The sequence below is a fragment of the Staurois parvus genome, unplaced genomic scaffold, assembly GCF_062004578.1.
Source record: "Staurois parvus isolate SC_StPar_1 unplaced genomic scaffold, SC_StPar_1.0 ptg000114l, whole genome shotgun sequence".
Taxonomy (NCBI): Eukaryota; Metazoa; Chordata; class Amphibia; order Anura; family Ranidae; genus Staurois; species Staurois parvus.
Window position 1 is genome coordinate 8,123,197 of NW_028317910.1, and position 14,369 is coordinate 8,137,565.

Genomic DNA, 14,369 nt, shown 5'->3' on the forward strand with positions numbered 1-14,369 from the left:
AATGTCATGAGTTGTGTCAGTAAATTTCACTTCGGGAGGTTGCCGACACTGATACACAGAAATATATTCTATATAATGATGGATATTCTCTATACACAGGGAGATCTGTATAATAATATATATTCTCTATACACAGAGAAATCCTCTAAATAATTATATATATTCTCTATACACAGGGAGATCTTCTGTATAATATGATATATATCGTCTATACACAGGGAGATCCTCTATATAATGATATATATTCTCTATACACAGGGAGATCCTCTATATAATGATATATATTCTCTATACACAGGGAGATCCTCTATATAATGATATATATTCTCTATACACAGGGAGATCCTCTATATAATGATATATATTCTCTATACACAGGGAGATCCTCTATATAATGATATATATTCTCTATACACAGGGAGATCCTCTATATAATGATATATATTCTCTATACACAGGGCAATCTTCTGTATAATGATATATATTCTCTATACACAGGGAGATCCTCTATATAATTATATATATTCTCTATACACAGGAAGATCTTCTGTATAATATGATATATATTCTCTATACACAGGGAGATCTTCTGTATAATATGATATATATTCTCTATACACAGGGAGATCTTCTGTATAATATGATATATATTCTCTATACACAGGGAGATCTTCTGTATAATATGATATATATTCTCTATACACAGGGAGATCTTCTTTATCATTTTATATATTCTCTATACACAGAGTGATCTGTATAATAATATATATTCTCTATACACAGAGAGATCCTCTAAATAATTATATATATTCTCTATACACAGGGAGATCTTCTGTATAATGATATATATTCTCTATACACAGGGAGATCTTCTATATAATGATATATATTCTCTATACATATATATTCTCTATATATATATATATTCTCTATCTATGTATAGAGATATATATTCTCTATACACAGGGAGATCTTTTATATAATGATATATATTCTCTATATAATGATATATCCTCTATAGACAGGGAGATCCTCTATATAATGATATATATATTCTCTATACACAGTTCATCCAGAGGTGACTCAGTGTCAGAGGACGTTGTGTCCCTTTAACAAGACACACCCCCTCAAACATCAGGACCCGCCTACTGAAATTGAGACCAACCTACAGCGTTTAGCTTTGCGTTCCAAGCCCCGTTCTGATCTCAGACCCGCTCACATGTTTTTGATCTCGCCCCTTAATGTAGCCGCCTATGTCGTTTAATGCCTCGTCTGATTGGCTGGCGCCTCCGCTCTCCGGGCGGTAAGTGGGCGTGGCTTTTGCGCTCCAACGGTCGCCTTCGCACGTCGCCGCTGACAACTCCGCCCCCCATCATGGCTGCGGCTCCTGTGTAGAGCGGAGCCGGGACAGGAGGGACTGTTCAGCCCGAGGTGCGGCCACAGGTGAGCGGAGCGGGGGCCCGGGGTCTGTCCCTGGGTGGAGGGGCTGAGGGAGGAGATGGGGCAGAGTATTCCTCCAAAGGAGCCGGCTGTGTCCTGTCATCTCTCTTCCAGAGTGCCATCTGCCCCTCTGATACAACAACTGCCCCGGGGGAGGGGAAGGACACACCCACCTCATTAATGTATTACTGCACCCTGTAAAAGCTGCCCCCTACAGGAGGCGAAGGACATTGCAAGGAGTCCAATTGACACCCCCCTGATAGAGAGCACTTACCTCTCCTATAGAAATTATCACCTGTCCTTGCCCCCGCCAAAGTACTTATTTGTCCTATAGAGATGACCAGCTACTGTCCGAGTATTCTTCTGGACAGAAGACCACCTACCACCCCCAAGGGTACTCACCTTCTTTACATGGCACCACATAACTCCTCACCCCCACAAGAGTACTCACCTCTACAGAAGACCACCTCCCCCACGAGTACTCACCTCTCCTATACGGGAGACCACCTACCCCTCCTCCCCGGGTACTCACCTCTCCTATACGAGAGACCACCTACCCCTCCTTCCCAGGTACTCACCTCTCCTATACGGGAGACCACCTACCCCTCCTTCCCGGGTACTCACCTCTCCTATACGGGAGACCACCTACCCCTCCTTCCCGGGTACTCGCCTCTCCTTGAGACCCCCTCCCCCTCCTTCCCCAGAGTACTCACCTCTCCTCTACGGGAGACCCCCTTCCCCAGAGTACTCGCCTCTCCTCTATGGGAGACCATCTACCCCTCCCCCCCCAGGTACTCACCTCTCCTATACAGGAGACCACCTACCCCAGAGTACTCACCACCTCTATACAGGAGACCACCAACCCCTCTTCCCAGAGTACTCACCTCTCCTATACAGGAGACCACCTACCCCAGAGTACTCACCTCTTCTATACATAGGGCCACCTAACTCTTCATCTCCACAAGAGCACTCACCTCTTTTATACAGGGGACTACTTACCTCTTCTCATCAGAGTATTCACTTCTCCTATACCTAGGGACTACCTACCCCTGCCCTCAGTATACTCACCTCTTCTATATATGAGGGCTACCTACCCCTTCCCACCAAAGTACTAATTTCTTCTATACACTAGACCACCCACCTCTCCCATATATGGGGCCACCTAACCCCCACTACTCTTATACAGGGGGGCTACCTACCCACCTGTCCCCAAAATATTCACCTTTTCTCTGCAAGGGATTACCCACCAGAGTACTCACCTCTCCTAAAAGGGGGACAACCTAACCCCCCCCAAACAGGAGACCATCTACCCCTCCCCTCTAGAGTACTTGCTTCTGCCATACAAAATATGAACCCTTACCTGCGAACAGAGGCCTTGTGCCATTTGTCTTGTTCCTGTCATGACTTGCATATTCCCCGGTGGAAGGAACCCCAGTATAGTCTGTAGACTCCTGCCCCCTCCATAATAAAACTGACAGGACCTATAGTAGTGTAGAGACCGAGGGAACAATGTCATCCTGCCCCCTCTAATAGAGTCTACCCTATGTGACTGAAGACAGCGCTCCCCTACTGGAGGGTCACTGCAATAGTCATCTGCCCCCGGTGGAAGGTCAGGACGGTCACCTTCTGTCTCTGCCCATCTCTCCGGCCAGAACAGGCTTCAATAGGAAATCTGCCCCCTACTGGAAGGACACTGCAATAGTCATGTATTCTCCCCCCCCCCTTCGTATGACATCTGCCCCCCGGTAGAAGGTCAGGACAGTCACCCTTTGTCTCTGTCCTTCTCTCCTTCCAGAACAGGCTTCAATGGAAAATCTGCCCCCTACTGGTGGGAAAGTACATTTCCTTCAAGGCCTGATGGTGGATATAGTCTCCCCCTTCTAGTAGTGTCTCCATGCCCCTAGACTCCATTTTGTCCAGCAGGGATGGTGGGAACCCCTCATAATGGTCCTTGTAGGTGTACTGAGCCAAGAAGCTCAGCCCAGAGATCTCGCCAATAGAATCTGACAGGTAAGAGACTTGCAAGGGAGCAAACTCCCCAGAATCCATCAGATACTGAAGTAGCACTCTGAGGTGCACTGTCCCTTTAAACTTGTCTGTACATGTCCTCCCCCACCATATACATTGCTGTCACTCTGTATCCCTCAGCTGATAATAAATATCTCTCCTGCACAGTGATCTGCCATGTGTTACAGTGCAGACCAGTCCTTGCTCCATGTTATCAGCGCACTATTTGCAGCTTGTGGCCCCGGCCTGTAATGTCAGAAGGAGCGAAGGTTAATTAAAGGGAGGTCCTGCTTTCTGTGTAATGCTTTGTCATGCTCCAGACGCTTCCTAATTGCTGCTATAATAAGCATTCAGTCTGTGTGCTTTATATATACTCTACACTCTGTGCTTTCATATAGAAACTTTATTTCTTTGCAATATTGCAACATTGTAATTGACAAAACAGAACTTCTGGTAGAGAAGAAAATGTATAATGTACAATAATCATGGGGACATGAACAAAGTGGTGTCACGGGGGGAGGGGATGTTGAAATCGGTGTAAATTCCATATAATGCCTAACAGGTTAATATCAGAAGTCATCTGTAGCTTTCATTAAACTAATCCGTGGTGATCCTGCCATGAAGGCCATGATTCAGGCACTTCCTGTTATGGGGCAGCACAGTGGCTAAATGGTTAGCACTTCCGCCTGGCAGCACTAGGGTTGTTCGAATCCCAGCCACAGCACCACCTGCCTGGAGTTTGCATGTTCTCCCTGTGCCTGTGTGGGTTTCCTCTGGGTACTCCGGTTTCCTCCCACACTCCAAAGACATGCTGGTAGGTTAATTGGCTCCTGTCTAAATTGGCCCTAGTATGTGTATGTATGAATGTGAGTTAGGGACCTTAGATTGTACACCCCTTGAGGGTTAGGGACTGATGTGAATGTACAATATATATGTGTAAAGCGCGGCGCAAATTGACGGCACTATATAAGTACCTGAAATAAATAAATAGGTGACACCTGTGTCTCAGTTGTGCTCCTACATTGTCACCCTGTCACATGTGCCCCTAGTGGAGACGAGTGGCTGTGCTGACATATGTTGGTAGAACAGATTTGCGGCTGATGCTAGAGGGAGCTCATATAGACAGGAAGTGGCTGACAATTGCAGAAGGAGATCAGCAGCGTATACACATGGCAGTTGTTTATGATGCACAAAATAAACCAGATGTAATTAATTTCTGCTTTACATCTCTAAAGAACCCTGCACTTTGATCAGTATACCATTCAGACCTCTAGAATCCTGAGGAACAGAGGTGAGTAGTGACACAGTCCTCACTATCCAGATTCCCAGATAAAAGTAAGGAATGATGGGAGTTGTAGTCCTGGCTGTCAGGGTCTGCACAGCACACTAACCAAGTAATGTATTTAGCGTCCTGATCATGGCAGTGTCTATTATAGAACGTTTTTATACTTGGCCCAGAGTTTGAACCCTCCCAGTTTAAGTTTGGATTTCTGGCGGCGGGTGAAGAGTAACGGTTGTATTTTTAGTATCACAGTGGCTGATGGCTGGACAGATTGTAGATCACAGGTAGCCGGCCTGAATGAAGTACAGCTGCTGTCAGACCATTCCCAGCCAATTCTACATCAGACTGATCACCTCCCTTGTCATGTACTAATCAGTCCACTGCTAGGAGAGCCCTGCGTTCTTTTCAGATTGACAAGGTGCTTCTGGAGCAACAAGCGTACTGAGTGCTGAAAAAATGAAAAGCAAAAAAGTTTAGTATTGTTCTTGAGAATGCAATTTATAACCCAGAAAGTGATACAAAGTAACTCATTAGATTGTACAGATGACAGCCATAAACTTCAGCCTTTAGCTTCAGGATTGTATAGGTGAGAGTTGTTCACAAAGGCTCTCACGGTGATTGTCCGCGCCCCCGGTGCTGGGTGTTTGTCCGCGCCCCCGGTGCTGGGTGTTTGTCCGCGCCCCCGGTGCTGGGTGTTTGTCCGCGCCCCCGGTGCTGGGTGTTTGTCCGCGCCCCCGGTGCTGGGTGTTTGTCCGCGCCCCCGGTGCTGGGTGATTGTCCGCGCCCCCGGTGCTGGGTGATTGTCCGCGCCCCCGGTGCTGGGTGATTGTCCGCGCCCCCGGTGCTGTGTTGCCGTCTTTACTTGTGATGTCTTCAGGAGGCTGGCTTTCTCTTCCAGCTCTTATCAGCTGAAGCCTCCTAGGATTTGTAATGTGGGTATCCCAGAAGGCTTTGGATGGGGTGGGGGGGAATGTCACTCTTACCTAGGCAAGAAATGCAGAAGTGCAGGCTGCGCTCTGGGGAAAAAAAGTTCTGCTTTAACTAACCCATAAACTTAATGGGGTGTGTTTATCAGGCAAAGTGTCTTTTTGGCGATTAATCGGTCGCTGACATGCACCTGGAAGACTGCCCTGCAGGGAATGGCTGGTGAATGTCAGATTCCTAAACATTCCCCAAAATGTATCTAAATTAAAGAACAAAAAATATAATTTGTTTTTTTTCCTGTTTATTTTCACCTGGTGATCCCACCATTAACATCCTTTCCCAGGATGACATTGCTCACTTTTTGTACTTTATAGTGAATCCGCATTGTCACTCTAGGCTGCTCTCCTAAATTGGACTACAAAACGCCTCCCCCTCATCTTCTCCTACTATAACTCCCAAACCTACAGAAGGTGTACTGTTCTCTTATAATACCAACATGTCAGTGTTATGAAAATCAAGTTCATAAACAGCGTTTATTATTTTTCTGCCCTCTTTGTGCAGTGACAGTTTTTGCCCAATGTCCGCGGGTATCTCCAGCTGCCTGCAGAAAGCGTTCATAGATTCCGCGCACTAATTATTGTTAACGTAGAACTAAAGGAAAAACTTCATACGATTTGTTTTTTTTTTTTTTCGGGAGCAGTCGTAGGGATTCCTTTATTCACAGCCATGTTTCAGATGGCAGAGTGATAGGCAGGCGTGGCGGGTGAAATGGGGCCCTATTATTCTAAGCAAATCCCCATCTGCTGTTTTTCTGCAGACCGAAGCTAAATTCACTGTCCAGTTTGATTTAAAATGTTTTCTGCTCGGCCTGTTTGCTTACTATACCCAGTGCTATGTTACCTTTGTAGAACCGCTCCCATTCCAGGCACCAAGGTTAACTGCCCTCAGTCATGTTCAGTGAATCATGTGCATACAGATTGCTTCCCCCTTCTATAGTACGGCCAGGTTTACCTTATAGCTGGGCTTACCTGATTGACAGTTATCACAGTAAGGCATTGTAAGGCTTTCAAGGTTAATTCCAGCCACAGAAAAAACTTTAATTGAAATAAATCCTCAATAGCCTCAAAGAATGTAAATTTATGTTTTGTGCACTTAATGCCTTTGCAAAGCCAGCTATTATGTTGTGAAGGTAGCAGTGACATCATCACTGTGCTGTACATAGCCTGTACAGAAAGCAGAGCTGGGGGAGGGGCCCAGCAGGCGCTTGTCTGACAGAGGATTTCCCCTCGCTTTGTGGGGATTTTTTCTTTCTGTTTCTCTCGGACAGGAAACAAAAAATGCTTCCCAGAGGGACACCAAGGGCAAATTAAACTTACAGGGGTTTGACTTTTTTCCATACTGTATCCCAGGGGTCTCCAAACTTTCTAAACAAAGGGCCAGTTTACTATACTTCAGATTTTAGGAGGGCCAGACTGTGGCCCCATCCTTAGTGGCATTGGGAGGAATAGTGCCCTGTCGTTGTTGGCATTGGGAGGAATAGTGCCCCGTCGTTGGTGGCATTGGGAGGAATAGTGCCCCGTCGTTGGTGGCATTGGGAGGAATAGTGCCCTGTCGTTGGTGGCATTGGGAGGAATAGTGCCCCGTCGTTTGTGGCTTTGGGAGGAATAGTGCCCCGTCGTTGGTGGCATTGGGGGGAATAGTGCCCCGTCGTTGGTGGCATTGGGGGGAATAGTGCCCCGTCGTTGGTGGCATTGAGGGGAATAGTGCCCCGTCGTTGGTGGCATTGGGAAGAATAGTGCCCCGTCGTTGGTGGCATTGGGGGGAATAGTGCCCCGTCGTTGGTGGCATTGGGGGGAATAGTGCCCCGTCGTTGGTGGCATTGGGGGGAATAGTGCCCCGTCGTTGGTGGCATTGGGGGGAATAGTGCCCCGTCGTTGGCGGCATTGGGGGGAATAGTGCCCCGTCGTTGGCGGCATTGGGGGGAATAGTGCCCCGGCGTTGGCGGCATTGGGGGGAATAGTGCCCCGGCGTTGGGTGGCATTGGGCGCCATTGTTGGTATCACTGGATGAAATAGAGCCCCAAGGGCCAGATAAAAACAAGCGAAGGGCCACATCTGGCCCCCGTGCCACAGTTTGTAGGCCTCTGCTCTATCCAAAAAAACCTTTTTAATACTTTCACAAAAATAAAGTTTGCAGGATTTCCTGGGCTTCTTAGAATGGAGTATTGCACCTCTGAAGTGTTACGTTTTTAGATTTCTGGGTGTTTATAATAAAATCTCGCCATGGGAGGAGCCGAGACAAACTACTACCAGGAAATCTCACCATTGTGAGAGGGGTAGAGACACAAACTACTGTAGGAAATATTACCATTGTGGGAGGGTTGGAGGAACAAACTACTGCAGGAAATCTCACCATTGTGGGAGGGGCAGAGACACAAACTACTGGGGGGAAATCTCACCATTGTGGGAGGGGCGGAGATGCAAACTACTGCGGGGAAATTTCACCATTGTGGGAGGGGCAGAGACGCAAACTGTGATGGGGGGCACTTTGGGTGGGGGGCCCATGGAACACAGCCCCCTTTGGAGAGGTGGGGAGACCCCTGTCTCAGCTCCCCATATCCCTATTATGTGTAAGTCACCCTGTGCCTGTTAGGGGTACAAGGTGAAATGTCCTGCTATTGAGTAGACATGTATAGGTGGGATGTGGTGGTTGTTCATTGTTTACTGCCACATGGTCCCATTGTTCTATTGTGTCTTGCTTGTGAGCAAACTATTATGGGATGTATGTGTTTATGTGTATTGGCTTGGTGGGAGGTGTCTGCTGTGTGTCTCTTGTTACTAAATATATTGCCTCGCCCTGAGTATATATCTTGTCTCTGTTAAAATAAAGCAGTCCACTTCCTGTTTTAATACAAGTCTGGTGCTGTCTCGTCTTGTATGGTCAGTGGTGGTGTCCGTGGATCTGTGTTTGGACAGGGAAGCGGGAGTCTAACGGAAATACCCTAGTGCAGTCGGGGTTCGGTTACACAAACTACTGCAGGAAATCTCACCATTGTGGGAGGGGCAGAGACGCAAACTACTGCAGGAAATCTCACCATTGTGGGAGGGGCAGAGACACAAACTACTGCAGGAAATCTCACCATTGTGGGAGGGGCAGAGACGCAAACTACTGCAGGGAATCTCACCATTGTGGGAGGGGCAAAGACGCAAACTACTGCAGGAAATCTCACCATTGTGGGAGGGGCAGAGACGCAAACTACTGCAGGAAATCTCACCATTGTGGGAGGGGCAGATACGCAAACTACTGCAGGAAATGTCGCCATTGTGGGAGGGGCAGAAACACAAACTACTTACAGGACAGTGAAAGAAGACTGCTCAGTGGTCTCTGTGATCCATTCAGCTTACACACGCCTCAGTCCAGCCAAAGGAGTTAATTTCACAGAGTCTTCAGAATGTATTAGTGGAGAATAATGTTCAGAATTCTGCAGTGTATTCTCTCTAGCCGCATATAGTTTCATAGTTGGTAAGGTTGAATAAAGACCAGTTCATGGCGTTACAACTCAACACACCACATGAGCGATTGCAGGGAGGTTAATCCAACATTTATAGTGCATAATAAAATAATCGTATTGATTGCTGCAATCAATACGATTATTTTATTATGTACAGACAATTTGTGGTCATGCCGCATTTTCTTTCCTGCTCTTTTCTTTGTTTTGCTAATGGCTACTATAAAAGAAGAAAAAAATAAATGCTTATGCTTACCACAGCATATCTTTTAAATGTATGGACAAGTTTGTCAAACTATGTACATGCTCTGGTGAGCCCCACCGCGCTGAGTTGGTTGGAACAATTGCATACGGAAGGTGCAACGCTTTTGGGTCTGCGATTCTGTAGTCTGTCACTGCAACTCCCATTGCCCTTCAGGCCCACTGTACACGTTCTGTAATCTGATTGTATTTAGCTCTACCATCATGTAGTGCAAGGACCTGTCAGATTGGGAATACTAGATGTGGCCTATATAGTTTTGGTAAATCTAGAGGCAATTGTACAATCAGATTGTATAGTGTATGGCCACCTTTTGAGTACTCATGATCACACAGGTGAAGCCCTCCCTGAGTTCTGTAGTCTCTGGTTACTGCCCCACCCCCTGGAATGCTAGTGATTATAGCACACAGCACTCTATCCCTCCACGAAGTCCACCTAGATACTTCCCATTCCCGCCCATGAGCTTACAAATCAGCCACTCTCATGGAAATCCTGATTTTTAACTTTCATCAGAGCCGCAACAACACAGAAAAAGGAGGAAATTTCAGATACATTTTCAGTTCAAGTATAGTGGGGTTTTTACATCCTAGTAAAGAGTTCATTATCAAGCAAAGTGGTGTTTTCTTTCATGTAATTGGAGTCATTCAGGGATGGGAAATGAGGGATGAATCTCTCCACAAGGTCACAGAAGCAAAACCACTTCTGATTAGTGAGGAAGGTTAGTTTTTTTTCCTTTTTCTGGTGGAGGTTCTACTCACTCCCTCTGTGGTCACTTGGGCAGGAAGTGAGGGGGAATCTGCCCAGTGAGGACATAGGCAAGCACAACATTGGTTCCAATACCTATTTAAACAAAAAAATAAAAATTGTTGTTTCAATTTAAAGTGTTACTAAACCCACAACAGTAAAAACAGTCTGTATATAGGGTAAAGCATGCTTGTTATACTCACTGTGGAACTTAAGGGGTTAATCCTCCACGTTTTGATTCTGACTTCTCGGATCCTCCCCTTCTTCCACTGTCCCCAACTTATCACCTGACAGAACAGAGCCTTGGGGGCAAGCTGCACATGCTCAGTTTGGTGTGTATTGCTATAGAGTTTGTTCCCTTTTTTTTTTTCTTGGTAGAGTGGCCCTGTGCTAATCACATATAATCGGCACTGTCCAGACGGAGGGTCTGGGTTTCTGTAGCCTCGTAGGACAATCAGGAGAGAATGAAAACTCCTCCTATAAGCTGTAACCAGTGCTCTGCTGGACACTGATAGAAGTCACAAGACTGCTCTAACTGCTCATGAAAAAGGTATTTAGCAGTTTGTCTTTACTAAAATTGCATTTCCATGTTGTGTGTACTGTGGGAGGCTAGATATAGTGAATGCAGGATCCTGGGTTTAGTAACACTTTAAGGGTTAGATGAAGGTAAGGATTATCTATAGGGGTTAAACCTGAAGTTTAATTTGATTGTAATTTTTTTTTTTTATACTGTTTGAGTTTACAGTAAGGTATAAGCGGCGCCCACACAGGGGCCATGATAAGGAAGGACACAGGTGTCTGGCATACCACTTCACATGTCAATGCCACTTGGACCCTATCTTGGTGAACTTTTTAGGGCAACCTCTGTGACAATGGGTATCTTTGTACAATGATAGGGCCGTATTGACTAGCTCTTGCCAAAACATTACTGTTGGAGGAGTGGGCTATTATAGGGTGAGGGTAATGGCCTTTCTGGCATAAATCAGGAGGGGTCCTAGTAGACTCTGCTTGGCTATCGTAGGGTGTAGATCTTCAGCTAAGCACAATAGGCAGATGCATGGAGGAGGAAATGCAATTCCAGAGACGGTTTATAATGTGGACTACAGATTATCGGGCAGGTGTAAAAAATATTATCAATTTTAATCATAAAATATGGATCATTCAGGTACGTTTGTATGTGTGGGGGTGTTTCTGATCAGGTGTAATCAGCACCTCATCATTAAATGAGTTTAAAACCTTCCACTTCCTAAACACTTATGGCTTGGCCAATGCTTGTGCTTTGATTTGGAAACATATATTTTAAATGTTTTTAAAATCAAAGAACTAAAATGTCATATATTTTCACTTACCAGTATTTAGATGTGATGGCTGCATTCGTTTTACATTTTTCAGGCTTTCATTTTTTTTTTTTTTCTCCTCTGGTGGGCATGCCAGTAACACAATTTCTGTCCTAGAATGACAACACTCATTCCCTGCACTGTATCTAGGGAGGTGCACCAGTGGCTCTTTCTCCTCTTTTCTAGAACATAAGGGGAGTGTTTGTAGTGCACAGAGATAGCTGGGAATAATGTAACTAATAAGAGTGAGGCACAAGTAGAGAACACAGGAAGTTATCAGCTTTCAAGATTTCTGTCAGGGTCAACAGGTATTTTTTGCAATTATTAAATAGATGTAAAATTACTTTCAATGGTATAATAGACTAAAAGGGAGCAAATAATCAAAGTTCATCAAAGCTGAATTCCAGGCAGATATAAAAGATGCAAGGTAGTGCCTCTCTGTATTCATTAATGTATTGTTTGAATACAAACCATGTAAGTACTGAATCTGACCTAGTATCTGGCTCATACAGTCCTTGTGCAACAGAGCTGTACTGTGAGAGAAGCAGCGCAATGAGCCACTCAGTTCATGTGCTAACAAGCAGCATGCAGATAGGAGAAGAGAGCAGAGTGACAGAGAAATGAACTCATTACTGTGCTGCTTCTCCTTTCACTATCCAATCAAAAGCGGCGGGGGGGGGGGGTAGTTCTAGGACAGCTTGGGATCAGAAGTGGGTTGAATGATGCTGGCCATGAACCTGAGGTCATCAAGTGGCAGAAAAAAGTATTGCAGTTGAAAATTCTAGGTTGAAAGGTGAATATTGCTGCAAATATGGTTTTGTTAATTTTTGTCTTTTAAAGGGCTATTCGTTTTTAGTTTTGTGTGGGTTTTTTTTTTTGTTCTCCATTGATGGCTTAAGGGAGTGAAAAGTGCATCACTTGTGAACAAGACCAGTGTACAAAAACAATGTATTGCTCACAGCAACCAATCAGATCTTTTCTTTCATTAGCCTGCAGTTGATTACTGACAGCTGAGACTTCTGTGATCATATTTGTATTAACCCTGAGTGTGCAGAGTGCGGCGCTGGCTCCACACATTGAACTATAAATGTTTTGGGCCGTAATTAAACCTGAGACCGGCTCCTCTAGTCACTGAAGGTCATGTCCTCTGTGGGGTTTGCTGACAGAGGAAGGTGAACGGTCTTCCTTCTGCCATGGAGAGGGGTGTGACGGGTGTCACGTCTCAGCTCCTCGTCTGGGTGGTGCAACAGGTCACCCTGGAGATTCTGTGAAGGACCATTACTGTGCAGGAAACCAAAAACAGATGTGAACCCTAACTAGGTGACATTTAGTTGGCTCTGGGTATAGTAAACCATTGCTATGTTTTTTTATTTTTTTCTAAAATCTTGTTTTCACTTTTTTTTTTTTTGTACTATCTTAGTTTTACTGATCACTTTTTGTCTCTTTCAGCCACTTCATGTCCATTTTCACTCACATCACTGCTTGGGACTGGCCTCCTGCTATATTGCAGCTGTTCTGGAACTGCAGTTACTGGTCTAGGAGAGGTCATATGGAACGCATTCAGATAGGACAGACTGCCAGTGTAATGTAGTGTCCCTCACCAATGCTGGATCATTGTGCTTTATTTATCAGGAGAGCACGACGCTCCCTGTGTAGTCCTTAGGACTCTATGATAGCAGGGTGCTGTGTTCTGTTTATCAGGTGAACGTGACTCTCCTTGTGTAATCTTGGGAGATTTTTTTTTACATCCAAGCAGTGCGCTCTGTAAGGCTAGGTTCACATCTGTGCGCATGGTGCCGCTGCACCACCCGCACAGAGAAATGCGGACCTGCGGGCGGGTGCCATTATTTCTAATGGCATGCCGCCCGCACTGGAAAACTCAACCGAGGTTCCCGTCTGTGCTGCATTTTCAGAAGAACTGTAGGGACTTCTCTGCGTGTCATGGGGCACAGGAGTCCATTCAAATGAATGGGCTCTCATGCCCGTGCAAAACGCAGTCTGCATGGCCGCATATATGTGAACCGGGGCTTAATCAAGAGAACACCGCTTTCCCTGTGTAATCCATAGGAGCTCTGTGACAGCTGGGTGCTGTGCTCTATTTATCTCAAACAATTGGCCCTGTGTGTGGTGTGTTTTTTGTTTTTTTTTTTTTGTTTTTTTCTTCCCTCATCCTGATGTAAACCTGACCTGATCCTGATGTAAACCTGACCTGATCCTTGACCTGTGAACAAGTAGCTGTGAAACCTGAGCTTCAATCCACACTGCACATGTGTGAATTAGCTCCTAATTAATACAATAGCTGTTCACCAGTTCAGGTCAGGTTTACATCAGGTTCTGGACAGGATCAGCTCAGGATTTTATCCTGTTCACACATGTCAGGTTTAGAAATGGTTCCCATAGAAATCAATAGGCTATAATCCGCACCTGAATTGGATCACACTGCTTAGAAATCGGACATGACTTTTTAAAACCACACTGAATCCGCACTGCCAGTGCACTGGTCATGTGAACAGGCACCATAGGAAGCCATGTTTTTCATGTCATGCGGATTGGATCAAACCACTGCATCTAACGATTTGCATTGCACTTGGTGATGTAAGGCTTGGATGCAGCTGCTCAGCCATGGAAACCCATTCCATGAAGCTCTCTATGCACTGTTGTTGTGCTCATCTGAAGGCCACATGAAGTTTGGAGGTCTTTAGCTATTGACTCTGCAGACAGTTGGCGACTTCTGTGCGCTTCAGCATGCGCTGACCCCACTCTGTCAATTTTACGTGGCCTACCACTTCATGGCTGATTGCTGTTGTTCCCAGTTGATAGTACTTTGTTATAATACCACTAAGACTGGCCATACACTATACAATTTAT

General features: G+C 45.5%; 1 protein-coding gene across 2 annotated transcripts in view; it reads left to right on the top strand.

The window, feature by feature from the left end:
• Positions 1–1,331: 1,331 nt before the first annotated feature.
• BCL2L13 (BCL2 like 13) overlaps positions 1,332–14,369 on the top strand; it is a 53,320-nt gene continuing 40,282 nt past the window's right edge. The window contains exon 1 of one of the 2 annotated variants that reach the window (XM_089671848.1): positions 1,332–1,443. The gene's annotated coding sequence lies outside the window, so the exon portion shown is untranslated. The remainder of the gene's footprint in view (positions 1,444–14,369) is intronic. The other variant, XM_089671849.1, reaches the window with a different exon arrangement.